Here is a 19,428-nt window from a genome sequence, read left to right as displayed (position 1 = left end):
TATATGATGGGGATGCACATGACTAGACAAGCAATAGTGTTTTATACAGATTTTGAAACCTCTCTTTGTGCCTCAGTTTTCTGTTTGTGTTATAGGCAAAGTGAAGTCTATTCTTCTTTAGACATAGGTTTATTATTACATCATAATTTGAGTAAATTTTTTCTTAGTTCTTTGTCTTTTCTAGGTACAAAAATAAAATTGTTCTGATTTCCATCCCTTAAAAAATAGAAAAGAAAGCAAAGACAAAAAAAGAACAAAAATGGACTCAGACATTCTGCAAGCCTTCTAGAGAGAACTCACCAGTTCCATCTGCCTGAACTACCTTGTAGATGCAGTCACCATAGGCTGTTGGCACAGCTTTTGTCATCCTTATCTCTGTCTTTACTGTTAAGAAGCCCAAACTCCTGCCCATTGCTCTGAGAGCTGGGAGCCATCACAGCAGAGAGACCACAAGAGCAATATTCATTTGAAGAATCTGATATCTATTGCCAGATAGCCAGTCTCAGGCATTTCCTAAGCTCTAAGAAACACATGTGTATGACCCACAAGAAGAAAAAGAAGATCATCTGTTTGCTCTGCTCCAACTCTCAGGAGAACAGGGCTCACAGACACTGTTCCATCAAAAAGTCTGCTGAGGAATACCTGGTAAGTGATGCTTCGGAGGACACTGAGAAAGCTAGAGGTCAGAATGACTAAGACTGTAAGGCACAAGAATCATCATTCTTTGCTGAGTACTACAAAGAGCTTGAGGGACCATTGATGAAATTGTGAATAAAGTATGTAAGCATATCAGCCTTCTTGGAGCCTGGGAGAGTGATGAAGCTAGTTTATTACAAAATTATAATAAGTTGATTATATGGCATGCTGCTTAAGACACTTTTCTTTTCATTTTTATAGTCCATGGCCCTTTATTTTTTTTTTACATTTATTATGCCATTAATTCATAGGGAATAGGTTCCCGCAGTTCAGGCACCTTTCCATTTGTTCTCACAAAATGTGCTTCTCTGGGTGGGGCAGGCTGGCACTTCAGCTGAACCCAGTTACCTTTCTCTTTGGCTTCCTTCTTTTTCTGATCATTTTTCCTTCATATGTTTCAGGAAGCTGTCTCGGTTCTTAGATGCTTAATATGCTCAATAAGCACATTAATTCTCTTGGCAAGAATCTTGCCCTTAACGTGCTTATCCACAACAATGCCAACAGCATTCTGGGTACCATTGTAGACTCTCCCAGTTTTGCCATGATAACATTTGTGGGGCATTCCTTTTTGAACAGTACCCATTCCCTTGATGTCTACAATATCACCCTTCTTGTAGATTCACATATATGTGGCCAAAGGAACAACTCCATGTTTTCTAAAAGGCCTAGAGAACATATATATATATGATTCCTCTCCTTTTTCCATTTGTGTTCTTCATTTTGGCAAATTACTGGAAGATGGTGATTCCCAATTACTGGAAGATGGTGGTTCCCAAGACACTTTTTAAATCTCTTATGAGTATAAAGATTTTCTAAACTAATAAAACTAGATGTTCCACTCTATATAGTGTTGCTCAATGCAGTCACAGCTATTCATGAGACTGAGGTAGAGAGGAAAATAAGGAGGAAGATGGGAGGAAGCTTATACCTGTCTCTAAACAAAATAGTATTAACTTTTAAAAATGACTGGTTATGTAATCAGTAGTATAGCACTTTATTAGCATGCAGTACTTCCTGGGTTCTATAGCTAGCACAGTGGGTAGGGGAGTGGTACTATGAATTCAAAGTGCCTTCATATAGGATACAATACACTGGAACTCACAGAACATTAATGTCAGTAGATCTAAATTCTGAAAATTGCCAAATTCATAAGAATTGACTAAGCTTATGTATTTACCAATTCTCTAGGAAAATGGTTTTATTACATTGTGTGATTCCATAGTTTGAATCTCCTAGAATTGATAATTATGCATACTAAGCAAGGAAACACCATCCTTCTGTTCCCCCTAAAGCTTTTTTTAAAATCTAACATGACTTGAAATTCTCCATCATTGTGGGTCTGAAACCAAAATCTACTTTCTTGTCTACTGCTCAGATTTTGTTCTCTTCCAGGAGAAGTTTCTAAAACAAATAAGATCTCTTTGGAAAAATGATCCAAAGAAACCAGAGGAACCTAAAAGAGGGGAGCAGGGAAAAAAATGAGTTGTAAGCACGAGTGTTTATTTTCTCAGAAACATCTTAAGATGGGAAAGTTAGACTTTTATCAATTAATCAATTGAGTTGGAATCATCACAAGATTTTAGGAAGAACTTTCTTGATAGCTTCTACTTCCTGGAGCACAGCACAACACTGTTGCTCAGGGAGAATTGTTGGACTATGTAGAAGGAAAGTTTAATATTATTGACCTATTTACTAACAGAAAGGAAATTATTGCATGCAATTATTATGAGCCATGCATAAATTCCAATGGTTTGTATGCAAACTTTCAAATTAGAGAAGATATATAAAGGAATTATCAATGAAAATTTTTATTTCCAGTTTTTTCAGCAACTCATGAAGTAAATGAGTTTTAGGGAGGACAGTTCTGGCTCTTAATATAGTTAATAAGGAGTGAAAAGCAAATTAAGGGAAGAGAAGAATTAATTAATGGTTTATGAGAAGCAGAAAGACATGGATATAAGTATAGAGCTTACTAGCATAAGACATGAGTCAAAATGAATAGATGATGTTAAAGTGGAGGAGCATAAAGATGACCTCGAATTCAAACTAAGAAATCCATATCCTTGCAGTATGTGCATCTTCATGGAGAGATGACCAAGGCAGCTCATGGGATGCTGCATCTCGCTGTCCATGAGGAAGAATAAGAATATTTGGAGACATTTGTGAAGAAACAAAAAATGACTGTACAGCAACCTAAGAAAAGCAAATCCAAAATTCTCCAAAAGAGAAAACAGCTAAAGAAAGGCAATAAGAAGCTAATGAAAATTTTCCATAAACCAGATGTGAAACTGCTCAGGATAAGAATGGGGGCATACCTGAACATGTTTTGTGTTTTGAACACGTTATTTGGAACCAAAAGTATATTTATATGTATCCTGCATTTTGAGTGGGATCTTCTCCATTTGGAAATAATAGACGCACTGTAGTTTCTATCCTCAGGCAGCAAGGAAGCTTAATTAAATTATGACAGTAGGTTCCTCAGGATATATTTCCATCTAAAATTATCCTTTTGTAGGATATTTCAGTAAGAAACACAAAGGAACTATTTATTCATGGACACTCCATTTTTGACTCCAATTAATCAACATAAGGATATATGGAAATTGGTAACAATCATTTCATTATTTTTTGGTTTGAATATCCATATTTCAAATTGCCCTTAGTACATCAGTCTTTGTGGACAAGCCCTGCAAAAGACATTTTTTTTTTTTCAGACAGCTGCTGGTTTGATGCAATATACTGTCACTCTAACGGTTCTGAATTTAGCAAGAATTTAGATTTTGCCTGTTTTGCCTTTATGGTAGAAAATTAATTTACAAGGAGAGTTGGGGTGGTGCTTCTATTTTTTAACTTTCTCAAATGCAAAGGCTGGATGGTCAAATAGCTAATTCTGATGAAGTTTACACTTTTCTTTCTTTCTTTCTTTTTGTTTTTTCTTTACACTATTTAGAAGACTCATTGACATGTAAGTTTAGCTTTCAACACAAACTGGAGCACTGTGAAGGCTGTGAATACCAAGGTGTTTCTGACAATGCAGAGAGTACTTATTGAGATAGTGTACTTTTCTCTGTGTTTGTGATTTAGTGAATGTAATTTCTCTTTTAAAATTAATTAATGCATTTAATTAATGAATTAATTAAATTATTAATTTCTTCTTCTATTTCTTTCATTTATTTTTTACTCCTTATTAAGTATATTAAAAGTCAGAGATGGCCTCCTTCAAGCTCATCTAGTTCATGAGTTGCTGAAACAATTGGAAACAAAAATTTTCATTGATAATTCCTTTATATATTTTCTCAATATAATTTCTTCTTCCCTTTTAAAACATGTTTTTTAGCTTTCTAAAGTCAGCTATGTATGATTTAAGATTTCAATTCATAAACATATCGAGGTGCATGGAATAGTTATTCCCAGGTGATACGTAAGAGAATTCAGCAAAGGAAAAAAAGAAATAAGAAAGATTCCTTAAAACTAGAACAATCCTTATCTGGGCATGCCTGTCACCCCAATGGCTCAGGAGGCTGAGACAGGAGGATCATGTGTTCAAAGACAGCATTGGCAACTTAGGAAGACCCCATCTCAATAAAAAATTAAAAAAATGACTGGAGATGTGTTCAGAACCTCAAGGTTCAATCCTTGGTACAAAAAAAAAAAAAAAAGAAAGAAAGAAAGGAAGAAAGAAAGAAAACTACAATAAGCCTACCCCATGATTCTGTAGTTACAGTAAATATCAGTGTTAGGTCAGCTGTTAAGCTATATAGGCACCTTCAGAGGAAAACACCTTTCCTTTCTTTCAGCTAAAATTTTTTGTGGAAATTCACAGTGACTCAATCATGTCAAAGATGGCTGAGTTTTCTTTTAGACTTATTATAACATTTAGCTGAGCAATCCCAGAAATATCAGCCATCTTTAAGTGTTCTTGTCTGCCATTTCAAGAATTTTTGTGCTCCATGACCTCCACTTAAGCATATCAAGGAATATATGCCATCTTTTCATCTTAAACTATGTTTCTTAATTAAGCATGCCCAGAAAGGTACATATTTTGGCTGGACACAGTGGTGCAAGCCAGTAATCTCAGCAATTTGGGAGGCTAAGGTTGCAATTCAGAAAGACAGCACATTTGAGCCCTGCTTCAGCAACTTAGTGAGATCTTCAGCAACTTAATGAGACTCCATATCAAAATAAAAAGGGTTGTATGTGTCACTCAGTGGTAAAGAGCCCCTGGGTTCAATCCATGGTCCTAAAAAGAAAGAACAACCAAATGACAGAGAAATGTACATTTTTCCCTTCTTTTCTTTTTTCCTTTTTATTCATGGATATTGAAACCACGGCCTCATACATGCCAGGCAAGTTCACTGAACAACATCCCCAGTTCAGAAATGTACATCCTAAAGTGAATATGTACAGTGTCCCCCAAAGTGATTATGTACAGACTTGCAGAATAAAGTGCCAAAGCTTTATTTCTTTGAGGAGACTTTTGTTTTTCAGACAACTACCATCCTGTCCTTACTCTCTGTGGGTAATACATGTTTATCCATTATGGTGTGCTCCTTGACTTTGCATCAACAAAAATTCAAATGCTTTTAATTAGGTTTCACTAGAATATAATTTTAATGAGGAATCTCCTGTTGAGCCATTATTCCATTCTTAAACACTGTTTGAATCCATTGATGAATTTGTTGGTGACAAAAATATCAATTTAATTTCTTCCCTTGCAGGTGTGAGTTAGTGCTGCTGTACATACCCCAGTCTGTGAGGCCCCAACTCAGTGTTCAACCCTCAGTGGGGTGATAGACTTAACCACTTCCAAGTTGAGTGTCAGCCTCTTTGAGGTACAACTGCCAAGTGCCCTTCAATGATATTTTTCTGTGGGTGATCATTCTGTCTTTCTTAATCTTTCACCTAATAAAAGAGACCAGCTGGCAACTAAGAATGCAAATCCTATTTAGCGAGATATATACCATGTGATCATATGGGATAATGTAAAGAAAAATAAATAAATGAAGCTGGTGTAATGTCACCAAGACCTGTCATAAAAGTTATAATTAGGAAAAGGAAATAAAAAGTCACACTAAAACCTAAAAAATATCATCAATACAATATCAATTGTTCACTGAGTCACACTAATAGAGTCAATCAAGACATTTCTATTTCAAGTGCAATTAAATATAGTGATGGCTATATTGATTTTATATTTTAAAACTGCTTTCCTTTAATATTTCTCAGTAACTGAATTTGTAATACATTACACTTGATATGATAAACAGTACAAAAAACATAAAATAACAAATACATAGAACAATTTATGAACAATAATAAACTAAGTCATCACTTGGTGAAGCAGTATATGGAACTCCATGGTAGACTTAACACTGACAGGTTAGTTTAGCAGAAAAAGATTAAGGGTCAAATGGAACTACACATAGAGGCAGAAAATTCTTAGAAGGAAACCAATTCTGAAATATTTAGATTTTCTTAAACATGAACTTTTGACTAAAATATTCTCTTAATATTAATGTTAAACATGAACATTTGACTGAAATATTCTCTTCTTTTCACAGTGAACGTTACTTTTCGTAATGAAAGAAACAACCTCAATGTAGTGCTGTGTGATTATTCAGGAACCTGACTTCTTTGCCTGGGAATCCATATTTGTTTCTTAACTAGAAGATTGTGATATCCCTCATACAATGATTGCCTTTATTTTGGTGTTATTTTTTTTTCTTTTTCTTAAGAAAGACAAACAGAGGTTAATTTCATTCCTATGGAGTTGAGAATGCTCAGGTCTCTAGATTTTTGGGTGTCATGAAGAGTAACCAGCAGAAGTAAGCTTTATAAGATCTGATTTGTTAAAAACTTAAGTTGTTGATAGACATTTATTTTATTTATTTATATGCAGTGTTGAGAATCGAACCCATTGCCTCCCTCGTGACAGGCAAATGAGCCCCAGACTCAGCCCCTACAAGAGCTGACTTTTTAGGAATATTTCCCCTGTTAGTAAATGTTCAGATTTGCTGGTAGCCCTTGAATCTGATGTTTCTCTAGTAAGAGCTGTTCCACTAATCCTTGCTTGTTTTTTTCTTTTAAGTCTCTAAGTAGACTCTCATCTCATATAAATTTTAAAAAGAAAGGTTGACTAAAATATTCTCTTTTCAGAGTGCACCTTTCTTTTCATAATGAAAGAAACACTCTCAAGGTAGTGCTGTGTGATGGTGTGAGAAGACAAACGTCTGGACAAGACAATGAAAATGAATCTTTGAAGTCTGTAGGGATTCTGTGGTAAAGAAGAACCACACACTGAATTTGAGTATATGTTTCTCCTTTTATGTATGAAGAAGGATAAACATTTTAGTCTCTTGACCACCTCCCAGATATTTTCTCTCTATATAGAGAGATCTCCGGGACATGTTGGTATGTTCCTTGATTTTCAAAGTGAAGGTGTGAATTTTTTAAATGTTGCCAAGAGTTCCCAAATGTGGTTTATCCTACTGGGTCCCTGAATTTACCTCTCAGGCCATTTTTCCCCCACAGGCCACACATAAGTAGGGATAATTCAGGCACCTGACTTCTTTGCCTGCATATTCCATATTTGAGGGACTGCTTCTCAGTGGAAACACAGCAATAATACTGTAGCTGTCTTTTTTTACCTATCTTAATGTAATCTCATCTTATTAAATATGAAGATAGGATATAATGCAAAATTTTGTTTGTTGGATCAATTTTTCTATAATAAAAATCATATTTAGTGGCCCTTATCTATTATAGAGTCTGTGGTTAATTCAATGTTTTTTGACTTTGTGTGATGTCAAATCAATATCTAATGCAGGAACACATGAGTTTTCACATTTAGACAGAACTGGCTATTCACAATGCTCCTGTAAATTTGAAAAGACCACTGAATGAGGTAGTCATTCATGCTACTTGGGAGGCTAAGGAAGGAGGGTTGCAAGTTTGAGGTCAGCCTGGGCAATTTGGGAATATCCCGACTCAAAAAGAAAAAGCCTGGAGATGTAGATCATTGGTAAATAATCTTTCATAGCATGAACTTAAGGCCCTGCATTCAGTCATCAGTACTAAAATAAAAAAAGAGAAAACAAAATCTAAATGAAGTACCCCACACAAGAGCATTTTAGAATATCTTTTGCAACTAGAGTTCACAGGTGGACCACTAAAATAGCCTTTTGTTCATTACTCTCTATCTCCCAAGCTTGAAAAGGAGCTATCTATGTCATATAAAGAAATTTTAGAAAACTTACCAGGAGGAATTTGAATACTTTCAACATGAATTGGATTTTTAAAAGAAAACAAAGGAGTTGGGTGTGTACACACACACACACACACAAACAAACAAACACACACACAATTTTCAGTTACTAGGGAGACTGAGACATGATGATACCAAATTTGAGACCATCCTGGTAAACCTAGTAAGAACCTGTATTATAAAATAATAAAAAAAGAGGAGTCCTGGAGCATAATATAGAGGTAGAACACTTGTGTTGCATGTGTGAGGCCCTGAGTTTCATCTTCAGCACTGAAAAAAAAAAAAAAGTTTGGAATGGTGATGCATGCATTTGACCCCAGCTATGGAAGTGTAGCTCAGTGATAGAGCACCTGCCTAACATTCTGAAGGCCCTGGGTTTGATTTCAACACCAGAATAAGTATTAAGAAATTCAAACCTACATTAAATTTTGGGTAAAATTTTTCTACTCAACTTTTAACAAATGTTTATTTAACAAAAGGCACAATTTAATTTAGGGCTTACTTTCTTCAGAAACTGGAAAGGAGCTTAGCAGTAGAATATATGTAAACTTTCAAGCTCATCCAACTTGTGTTTCTTTGGCCTTCTTCCAAAAATCTGTTTGTATAAAACAAAAGTGACATAGGTAATTTCATAAAGAGAAAAATCTGTCATAAATCTGAAGAATTGATTTTTGTTAAAATTGCAGATAGGGAAAAATTATATATATATACACATACACACACATACACACACACTCCTAGTCATATACTACTAACAATGATGAAATAATAGAAATCAGCATATTAGAAGCACAATGAATGATTCTACTTCCAATACAGCATCAGAATATTCTTCAGTGTTTTTCTTGTTCTCAATTCATTGATTCATTTTTGTTGTTTGTTAGGTGTATTGGGAACTGGTCCCACTGGTGCTTTGCCATTGGGCTATATCTGCATCCTGTTAAAATTACTTATTTGAGACCAGGTCTCACTAGGTTGCTTAGAATCTCACAAAATTACTGAGTCTGGTTTCAAAGTTGCAATCTAGAAGACAATACAGCCGGTTGAGATTCTTTAATACTCGGAGTTCGTACAAAACAACTTAATTAAAATGGGCAATGGATATAAAATTTTCCAAATACGTGAAAAGATATTCCATTTGATGCATGAAAGGAATCAATGTTTTTCAAACAGAAAAACAGCAGATCAAGGAGGACAGTGCGAAGGATGGGTTCCGGATCTAGGTGTGCCCAGAGAGCGGGCAGACCTCGCCCCCTCTAGTGGAGATTTAGTGTATTGCATCCAAACAACTGAGATGACTCCACAATCCTAGCTCTTCAAGCCCAGCCTAGCCCGTGTGCCATAAGCTTCAAGTGGGTGAACCCAGGAGAGCTCGCTGCAGGAGAGCAATGCTGCTGGACTGCTCTTCATGGTTAGAGCCATGAAAGGAAATTCGTTAGAAGCAGCCCCAAATTAGTACCCAGTTCTTTGTGAAAATATGCATACTATTGTCCATTGTCGGCTTCTGCCATCCACTCACCTGCAACTTCTAAACAATCTTGATTTCAGGGTCTCTGGTTCTAAGATTTACCAGGGGAAAAAAAAAAGTAACATCAGGATTTGTGGAGATCATTGCCATATAATAATCCAATCTTATTCTCATTTGGTGGCAGTAGATACTAGTGAAGAGTCCAAAGGAAAGTGAAACAAACATGAACCTTTCCTTTCTCTCTGATATCAGCTTTAATATCCGTCTTGGAAGGAACTTGTGTAGATTTTCTCAGGGAAAGGTGGCCCTGATTTCTAGACAGAATTAATAGTCAGCTTTACAAGCTTTGAAAACCATCAATTGCTTTCTCAGGGGAAAAAAAAAAAAAAGCAGATATTTAGAGTTTATTTTGCAATTACACAAGAACCAGAAATTAATTATCAGAATTTTTTCAAATACCAAAAAAAACCCAAAATAATAAATTAAATCATTTTATTCTCAACACCCCCACAGCAACTTTATAAATACTTTGGAAAAATAATAGGAGGTTCTTTTTTCTTTCATTCCTCTTTTTACTTTTTTTTTTCCTTCTTCCTAACCCAGGGGTGTTTTACCACTGAACTATATGTATCCCAGCTTTTTATTACTTTAAAGTTCAATTTAATCTTTTTTGAATTTTTTATTAATTAATCAATTTATTTAGATACTGGGAAATGAACCCAGGGGTGATTTAGAACTGAGTTACATCCCCAGCTCTGTGTGTGTGTGTGTGTGTGTGTGTGTGGTGTGTGTGTGTGTGTGTGTGTGTGTGCGCGTTATTTTTAAATTTTAAGAGAGGATCTAGTTCAATCTCTTTGGCACTCACTAAATTGCAGAGGCTGGTCTGAAACTTGTGGTTCTCTTGACTTAGTCAGGGAGTGGCTGGGATTACAGGATTGTTCCACAAGTTCTGCTCAGATTTTCTTAATAAATAGATTTTTATACTTTGCAGAGTAGTGGATTCTGCTAGAAAATTTGATTTAGAACTGGAAATAAAGCCTTTGTGTTTAACAATTATGGGACTCCAGAGTGCAGCTTGTGCTTTTAGAATCCAAGATCATTTCTAGAAATCACAGTTGTGAAAACAAACCAGACCATAAATTGTATATATACATATATGTATGTTGGAAGACTAATAGGTCAGGTATGAATTTTCATTCCCTCTAAAACCCTTGTATTCCCACAATTGAATCTTGGTGTGAAGTATGCCAGTAAAAGGGAGGCATCTGTATTTAAAGATCAAGTTTGGTACATTGGCAATATGATTTAATTCTTTTTAAAACACTATTTCTCAAAGTCAGTAAATAAACTATTTCATATTTTTCCATTGTTCTTTCCTTTTTGTAATAAGAAGCAAATTACAGCTGTCCCAGTTGTGCACACCTGTAATTTTACCACTTGGAAAACTAAGACAGGAAGATATCAAGTTCAAGGCCAGCCTGAGCAACTCAGACTATATAAAAATTAAACAAATAAATAAATAAGTATAATGTAAATTACACATTAAATTGCCCCACAAAGTTCACTGAGCAAGGAATAATCTTGGCCTTTCTCCCATGTACTCTTGAATGGGTCAGAAACTGCCAAATCAAATTCCTTCCCTTGATGGAGGCCTTGGGAAGCATAATCTGAAATGTGAGGGCTGGAGATATCTCCAGTGTGGAAAGGGATCAAAGATATTCTTGGATTAAAAAAAAAAACATAAATAAATGGATAACTGCATAACTCTCTACAAGACAGGATAGAATTAAAGCCAATCTGAAGCAAAACATTTCCAAGTTTCCCAAAATGCTCGCTAAAAACATAAATTTATGACACTTCATTTCTATCATTTCATAGACAAAAAAAAATATTCCAAAAAATTACATTGAACGTTGACCTATGAAGTTTCAAGTGTTGTAAAATCAGTGGCTATTGATGAGAGGAAGTTTTTACAAGATTGTTTATGGAGATTAGCTAAGGAGCTTAATCAGTTTCTTTTTTGACAAACCTAATGGATCATCCATTCAAGCATCTTCCCCAAGCTCCAAGGAAAGCAATCTCTTAGAAAAAGTGGGTATGGTTTTAGGGCCAAAAAAAAAAAAAAAAAAAAAAAACAAAACTTGAAAAGCCCTACTCATTCTTCTCCAGAACCCACAGAGTGCCTTTTGGACTGGCTGGAAGATTTCTGAAGCCTGCCAGTACCATACACAATCTTCATATTATTACTTCTGCAGCAGGTATTGGTGAGCCCACACACATATTTCTTAGATTAGTATACAGAAGAGCAATTCTTCCTACTTTCCTATATCAAAGAAAGCAAATATATGAACTTCAATTATAAGCAAAATAAACTTATTTTCTGTGAAGTGATATAATTTTCTTTCTTAGAAATGATTAGACTGCTGTTTTCTTAACTTTGTACATCCCTTGGAATTAATTTGATGATTAATTTACTTCAATAATTTATGTGTTGCATTATTGTTCCTTTGTATTTAAAAAAAATTTACATCCTCACCAAAGTGTATAATATTTTCTTTCTTCACATCCCTACAAGAATTTGTGTTATTTGTTTTGTATTCTTGATAATTTCCATTCTCATTGGAGTGAGAATCACAGTGTAATTTTTATTTGAATTTCCCTGAGGGCTAAAAATATTAAATATTTCTTTTATCCTTCCTTGGTATTTTTTTTTATGAAGTTTGGGTACTAGAGACTTAACCTAGAGGTGTTTTAACACTGAGCCACTTCTCCAGATCTTTTTAATTTTCATTTTGAGACAGAATCTCAACAAGTTACTTAGAGTCTACTGAGTTGCTGAAACTGGTCTTGAATTTGCAAACCTCTTTTCTCAGCCTCTCCAATCTCTGGGATTACAGGTGCGCATCCTGTTCACACTGAGCATATTTTCATATAGTTGTCAGACATTTGTATTTCTTTTGAGAACTGTCTGTTCAGTTCATATTCCTCCTTTGTTAATTAGATTAGTTGCTTTTATAGTGCTCAATGTTTTGTGTTCTTTCTGTTCTGAATATTAATACTCTGTCATAGAGATGATGACAAAATTTTTCTTCAGTTCAATAGTTTCTCTTCATTCTGTTGGTTTCTTGATGTGCAGAAAGTTTTTAATTATCTGTCATCCCATGTATTGGTTCTTCTTTTTTGAGCTATGGGGTCCTGTTCAGAAAGTGTGGCAAAATACATTCCAACAGAAAGAAAGCATTGATTGTTTTCTGGCATCAATTAAGATAAATACATATTTTTCTAAAGTGAATGTTACTTGATAATAGTTTTAATGATTTGCAAGATGTTCCTGTTGTAATTTGTGTGTACTTTTATAGGAGAATATATAATAAAGGTAGGATTTTATCACAATAGATTAATATATTTTTCAGTAGACTTTTGTTAAAATCTGATACAGTTTTGCAATATTAACTTTAATCATTAGCCCTTAGACATTTAGAAATTGTTTGGGAGTAGTGGATTCTGGTTGAAATCATAATACTATCAAATTTAATATTTAAATAAAATAACTAAGGTAAAAGTTCAATGGCAGGGCCATTCCTTTTCACTTTTTTTCTTTTTTCACTTTCTTCATTTTTTTTATGGTGCTGGAAACCAAACCCAGGGCCTCCACAATGATGGGCCTGACTCTTCCACTGAGCTAAGTCCCTAGCCTTCACATACGCTTTTCTATGTGAATTACTGGCAGTAAGTATTATGGCTGATGTTAAGGGTATTCTGAATCCACACTATAAAATTGTAAATTGGGCTAAACACCCATGCTTAAAACTGTTTAGAGGAATGTCACATCTCCATGAAACTGAGATTCCTTTTTTAAAAAAAGGCAGCCTTATAACTTCATTTGACAACAAACCATTTGTTTTCATCCATATTGTCTAGGTTTTTGAATGGGACAACTGGAATGTAGACTACCAAAATATAATACTTGTTTGGTGAATCTTCATACTTGGTAGGTTTTCTGGACAATTGAACATAGATACAGAATTCAGACACTATGTATTCTTCTTTTGTAGAAATTTTTTCTGAACTTGGAATCTTGGAATCCATGTACATATCTAGAGTCACCATCTCCTTCACAGCAAATTTCTGGATCTTGAGTGACTGAGGTACATGTCTTGAAGCCCACTCCCTGGATGGGATTGTGATTGTTGACAGGGCATTCTTTGGTCACCACTTCCTTAATGGAAAAACAGCCATTCTGCTCACCATTCTTCCCTGTGGGAGCCATTCTGTCTCATCTCAATTTGGAAAGGAAGAGCACTAGGGATTATATGAAACTGGTTTATGCATGAGAAAAATATAGAATGAGAATGTTGATGACTAGGGAAGTCATAGTGGTTTCTACAGATTTTGAGAGATCTTTTTATGCCTCAGTTTTCTGTTAGTGTCATATAAAAAGTAAATTCTATTCTTTAGACATAAGATTATTATTACATCATAACTTGAGTAAAACTTTTCTTAATTCTTTGTTTTTTCTAGGTAGAAAATTAAAATTGTTCAGATTTTTATCCCTTAAAAATAAAAAGAAAAAAGACAAAAGAAATAAATGGACTCAGACGTCCTGCAAGTCTTTCAGAAAGAACTCATCTGCTCCATCTGCATAAATTACCTTATAGACCCAGTCACCATAGGATGTGGGCATAGCTTCTTTAGTGCATGTCTCTGCCTTTACTGAAAAGAAGCCTAAACTCCTGACCATTGTCCTATGTCAGGGAGCCATCACAGCAGAGACACTTCAAGAGCAATATTCCTTTGAAAAATATTGTATCCACTGCCAGACAAGCCAGTGTCAAGCATTTCCTGAGCTCTGAGGATCACATGTGTGTGACCCATGAGACAAAAAGATCTTCTGAGAGGAGGACAAAAACCTGCTCTCTTCACTCTGCTCCAAGTCTCAGGAGCACAGGGCTCACAGACACTGTCCCATTGAGGAAGCTACTGAGTAGTACCTGGTAAGTGATGCTTTGAAGTCACTGAGAAAGTTGGAGTGCAGGATAACTAAGAATATAAAGCAAAGAATCAACAGCTTAACTTAGTGTCCCATAGAACTGTAAATACCAGTGATAAACTTCTGAATAATATATGTGTTTGTATCTGCCTTTATGGAGATTGGGAGAATGATGAACCTAAATTATTATTCTTTATTACAATAAATTGATTATATGGCATACTACTTCAGAAACTTTAAAGCTATCATGAGTATTAAAGAGTTTCTAAACTAACAAAACTATTTAGTACAGCTAGAGGTGGTAGTGCACTCCTGCAATCCCAGCTACTCATGAGACTGAGGCAAGAGGTTACTCAGTTTGAGGATACCTTAGGGAGCTTAGACCTTAACTCTAAACAAAATAGTAATAACTTTAAAAAATTACTGGTGATGTAGCTCAGCTGTAAAGCACCTTCTTAGCATGCAGGAGCCTCTGGGTTCAATTGGTAGCACCATGGGCTGGGGACAGAATCAAAAGCCTTCTAAAGAGGATATAGTACATTGAAACTCATAGAACATTAGTGTCATTAGATCCAAATTCTGAAGCAAATTCCAAACTACCTAAGAATTTACTAAACTTTTGGATGTGCCTGTTTCTCTAGGAAAATGATTTATTAAGTTCTGCGATTCCGTAGTCTGAATCTCCTAAAATTGATAATTACCCATATCAATCCTGGAAACACCATTCTTCTGTTTCCCCTTAAAACTTTTTTAAAATCTATCATTGTGGCTCTCAAATAAATATCTGTGTGCTTGTCTAGTCTCAAACTTTTTTGTCTTTCAAGAGAATTTTCTAAAACAAATGAGATCTTTTTGGGAAATGATCCAAGGAAACCAGAGAAATCTAAAAGAGAAGAGCACAAAAGTCAATCAATGGTGTGTAAGTGTGAGAGTCTACTTCCTTCAGAAACAACTTAAGACAGGAAAGGTAGACATTTACTAATTCATCTCATGATTGGAATCATCACAGGATTTTAGGAAGATCTTTCTTGATGGCTTCTACTTGTGGGCATACAAAGCAACACTATTGTTCAGGGAGAATGGTTGGGTAATGGATCAGGAAATCTTGATATTAATGACATATTTACTATCAGAAATCAAATTGTTGCATACAATTATTTATGAATTATTTGTGAATAATATAAAGATATGAAAACAAATATTTTCTCTCTAATACAGAGAGACCTCTGGATCATGTTGGTGTGTTCCTTCATTTGCATAATGAAAGCATGAGTTTTTTTTTAATAGTGTCAAAATTTCCTTTATATAGAAATATCCTACAAGGTTCCTGAATTTCCCTGTTAGGCTGGGTTTTTTGTTGTTGTTGTTGTTTGCTTGTTTTATTTTTGCTTTCTGTTTTTTGTTTTGTTTTGCACTTGACATATAATTAGGAATAATTCAGGAACCTGACTTCTTTGCCTCGTAACTCCATATTTGAGGTATCCCTTCTCAGTTGAAGCAAAGCAATAATATTATACTTCTATCTTTTCCTTATCTTTATCTAATCTTATTTTATTAAATATGAAGATAGGATACAATGTAAAATTTTGTTGGCTCAATTTCCCTTTAATAAATTCATCTTTAGTTGCCCATTATCCATAATATAGGTTGTGGTTGACTCAATGTTTTGTTACCTTTGTATGATTACAAAAACATGGATTTTTGATTCCAAATCAAATTCTAATACACGAACACAAGAGTTTGCATATCTACCCAGATCTGGCTATTCACAATGCACCTGTCAGTGTGAAATGCCCCTCTAGATCTAATAAATCCTAGTAATCAATTCACCCAAAGTGGAGAAAAGGTAGTATAGGTGTGTGTGTGTGTGTGTGTGTGTGTTTGTTTGTGTGTGCATATGTGTATGTGTGTGTGTGTGTGTGTGTGTTACAATCATGATGGGTACACATAATCTTTTTATGTTAACTTAAGGAGCTAAGACTATAGCTCAGTAGTAGGGCAAGTCAAGAGGATCATAGTTCAAAGCCAGCCTCAGCAAACTACTGATTCCCTCAACAGTTTAGTGATACCCTTTCCCTTCCCGCCCCCAAAAAAAAAAATCAAAAGGACAGAGGCTGTGGTCTAGTGGTTAAATGCTCTTGGGTTCAATCCCTAGAATTAAAAAAAAAAAAAAAAAAAGAAACATACCTTATTGAACTAAACATGAACTCTTTTGAGTGTTTATTCTATTGTAATTATCATTTTTTCCTTCTATATAAATAAAATCCCTGTTATTGTGAATGCAGCATATTCAGAAATATCTTGCAGGTTGGTGTGTCATAAGGATGAACTTGAACTTATAGGATGAAAACAGATATGCTGTGGAAAACACCAAGCCTTTTCCCAAATCAGGCCCCCTTCATCACAATATTTTTCAGCTTCCCTACTGGATGGCACATGGCAACAATTTGCCCATTTTTGCATCCACAGATAAAAAATCCAGTTGTTGAAAATCTTTCTTTTGACTATCTCCTATATTTGGAGAAAAAAGTGAGAACAACACAATTTCCAATTCTTTAAAATTGCCCTCTATGTTAAGGCAAATTGGCTTGTGCCCTAACAGAACCCATAAGAGGCTTCAACTTATGAGTGTCTGTGAGAAACAAACCATGAGGCCACATGTTCACATCTGTAATCCCAGTAATTTGGGAGACTTAGGCAGAAGAAGCACAAATTTGAGGCCACACTCAGCAGGGTAATGAGGCTTTAAAAGACCGTAGTTGGGGATAGAGCTCAGTGGTATAGCACCTGCTTAGCATATGTGAGATTTTGGATTTGTTCTATGCACTGCAATCAATCAATCAATCAATCAATAATCAAAGATATGTTTCTCATGTATATTCATTTCTTCTCTGCCCTCTCAGCTTACTCTCTGCTGAAGATTTACCTCATTCCAATGAGAATGGAAATTATCAAGAATACAAAACAGAATTAGGAGGAAGGAAGATGGCGGCGAGGGGAGTGCATTACCCCCGTGTGCTGCTTCACTGTGTGGGAGTATGACAAGTCAGGACGGCTAAAGGATATCTTGTTAGGAATTTCCAGCAATAGTGGGGTGCTCCAGAACCTGGAGGAAGGATTTCCATCACACGAGGATCGGCTACGGGGACTCAAACGAGAGAGGTTTGTCGCACGGAGGGTAACACTGCTTATTCAGCAAATCGCCCCGCGGCTAGAGTCTGCAGTGCGCGCTGGGATAGAGACGCAGGGTTACAGCGCTGCAGTTTCTGCCAGCCGCGCAAGCACCGTACTCAGGGCTGAATNTTTTTTCTTTTTTTTTTTTTTTTTTTTGAGTATTTAGGAGATCTTTGATGGTTTTGTTACATATATGCCAAATAAATACAATGAGACTAGAGTCTTCTCCATGTTAACCAGCCTTTCTTTAAAAAAGTGAAATTATATGCAATAAGTGAAAATTTTGATATTCTTGTGTTGTAAAGTGGGGGATGGGGGATGTGCTGTTTGTATTTTCATTTAATATAGCATTTTACCATGGTTGTGAACATACATTACACAAACTTTTTTTTGTGTGTGTATGTGTGTGTGTGTGTGGTACTAGGGATTGAAACCAGTATTATGCATGCAAGTCAAGCACTTTAAATTGAAAGGCACAAGGTGGCAGTAAGGCTGATAGCAGAGGTTAGAAAGTGATGTGTTTCTGGAAGGATAGTAGAATGAAATAGACATTATTGTTGTTGTGTGTATATACATGACTGCATGACCAATGTGATTCTGTAACCTCTACTCTCAGAAAAATGACAAATTATGTCCCATCTGATTCAAATGTATGATATGTCGAGGTCATTGTACTTTCATGTGTAACTAATTAAAACAAATAAAAAAAATTAAAAAAGAAAGTGAGATGTATGACTTCAAATGGAGCTCTGCATGCATTTTTAAATAATGCATTTTAGAATTCATTTAGCATCTATTGATTTTTAAACCTTGACCTCACTATATGGGATGCAAAGATAAAAATAACATTGATGACATTACCACACACTAAGAGGCAGCTTTATTCATTCAATTAAGTACAAAACTGGTAATCCAAAAACTCTAAACTTCTAAATTTGCTGTTATAAAAAGATGGCATTGCTTACAAGAATCAGCTCTTTGCTTATCTGTTTCTTAACTCATACATTCATGAATTAGACATAAAATTACAATTACATTTGATATAAGATTATACTTTATGTTTATAAAGTGCTTATCTCCCAGAAAACATTAGGTTGATTCCTACCACAATTTCTTCCTTTATTCTACCCATCACATACATTTCTTTTTAATTCCAACAAAAAATCTTAAAGTAACACATAGTAAATAAAAAATAAATTACATTAAAATGAACAATTTTATCTCTTTAATGGATATTTCATAAAGAACTATAGCCCTGCTACTTCACTTAACTTTGACCTAAAGTAGTATTCAAAAACTTTTTAAAAATGTACTATTGAAGCATACATAAACACACAGACAATAAAAAGAGAGCCTTATCCACAATAGCAATAGCACTTGGTAGAAAGTGCCCTGTATTTTTAAAAATGTACAAATTTTTTTCAAAAAGGCAATTAACACAGTTTTTTCTTAATCAAATAAATGTTAATTAGCAGAGAAGTATTGAAAGTGATATGAAGACAGTGGCAACTAAATTCCCCAAACTTGCATAACAATTTCTACAATTTATTTATCCTAGTTATCTCTTGTGCACAACTTGTAGGTACTAAATGTGCTAAAAACATTAAGATCCAAGTTGTAAGAATTATTAATTCATATGTTTATAGTAGTTGTATGTGGGAGTTCTGAAAAAAAAAAGAGATGTAGAGTACTTTTAAAATATTTCCAAATAGGTAAATAGACATAAAAAGAAAAACCAAGTTAACAAAATCAAAGCCTATGAACCATGTCTATAACAAAACTGGAGTACAGCATGCTCTCCAAAATGCCAAAATGGGTGCAGGTACAGGCAAACCA

The 19,428-nt window shown here is 35.0% G+C and overlaps 1 pseudogene; it reads right to left on the bottom strand.

Annotated features, from left to right (window-relative positions):
• Window positions 1-875: 875 nt before the first annotated feature.
• Window positions 876-1,415, bottom strand: LOC107160973 (annotated as a pseudogene).
• Between the last annotated feature and the right edge of the window lie 18,013 nt (window positions 1,416-19,428).

The sequence above is a fragment of the Marmota marmota genome, unplaced genomic scaffold (assembly GCF_001458135.2).
Source record: "Marmota marmota marmota unplaced genomic scaffold, marMar, whole genome shotgun sequence".
Taxonomy (NCBI): domain Eukaryota; kingdom Metazoa; phylum Chordata; class Mammalia; order Rodentia; family Sciuridae; genus Marmota; species Marmota marmota.
The sequence above is the reverse complement of the archived record's forward strand: the minus strand, read 5'-3'. Positions and strand labels throughout refer to the sequence as shown.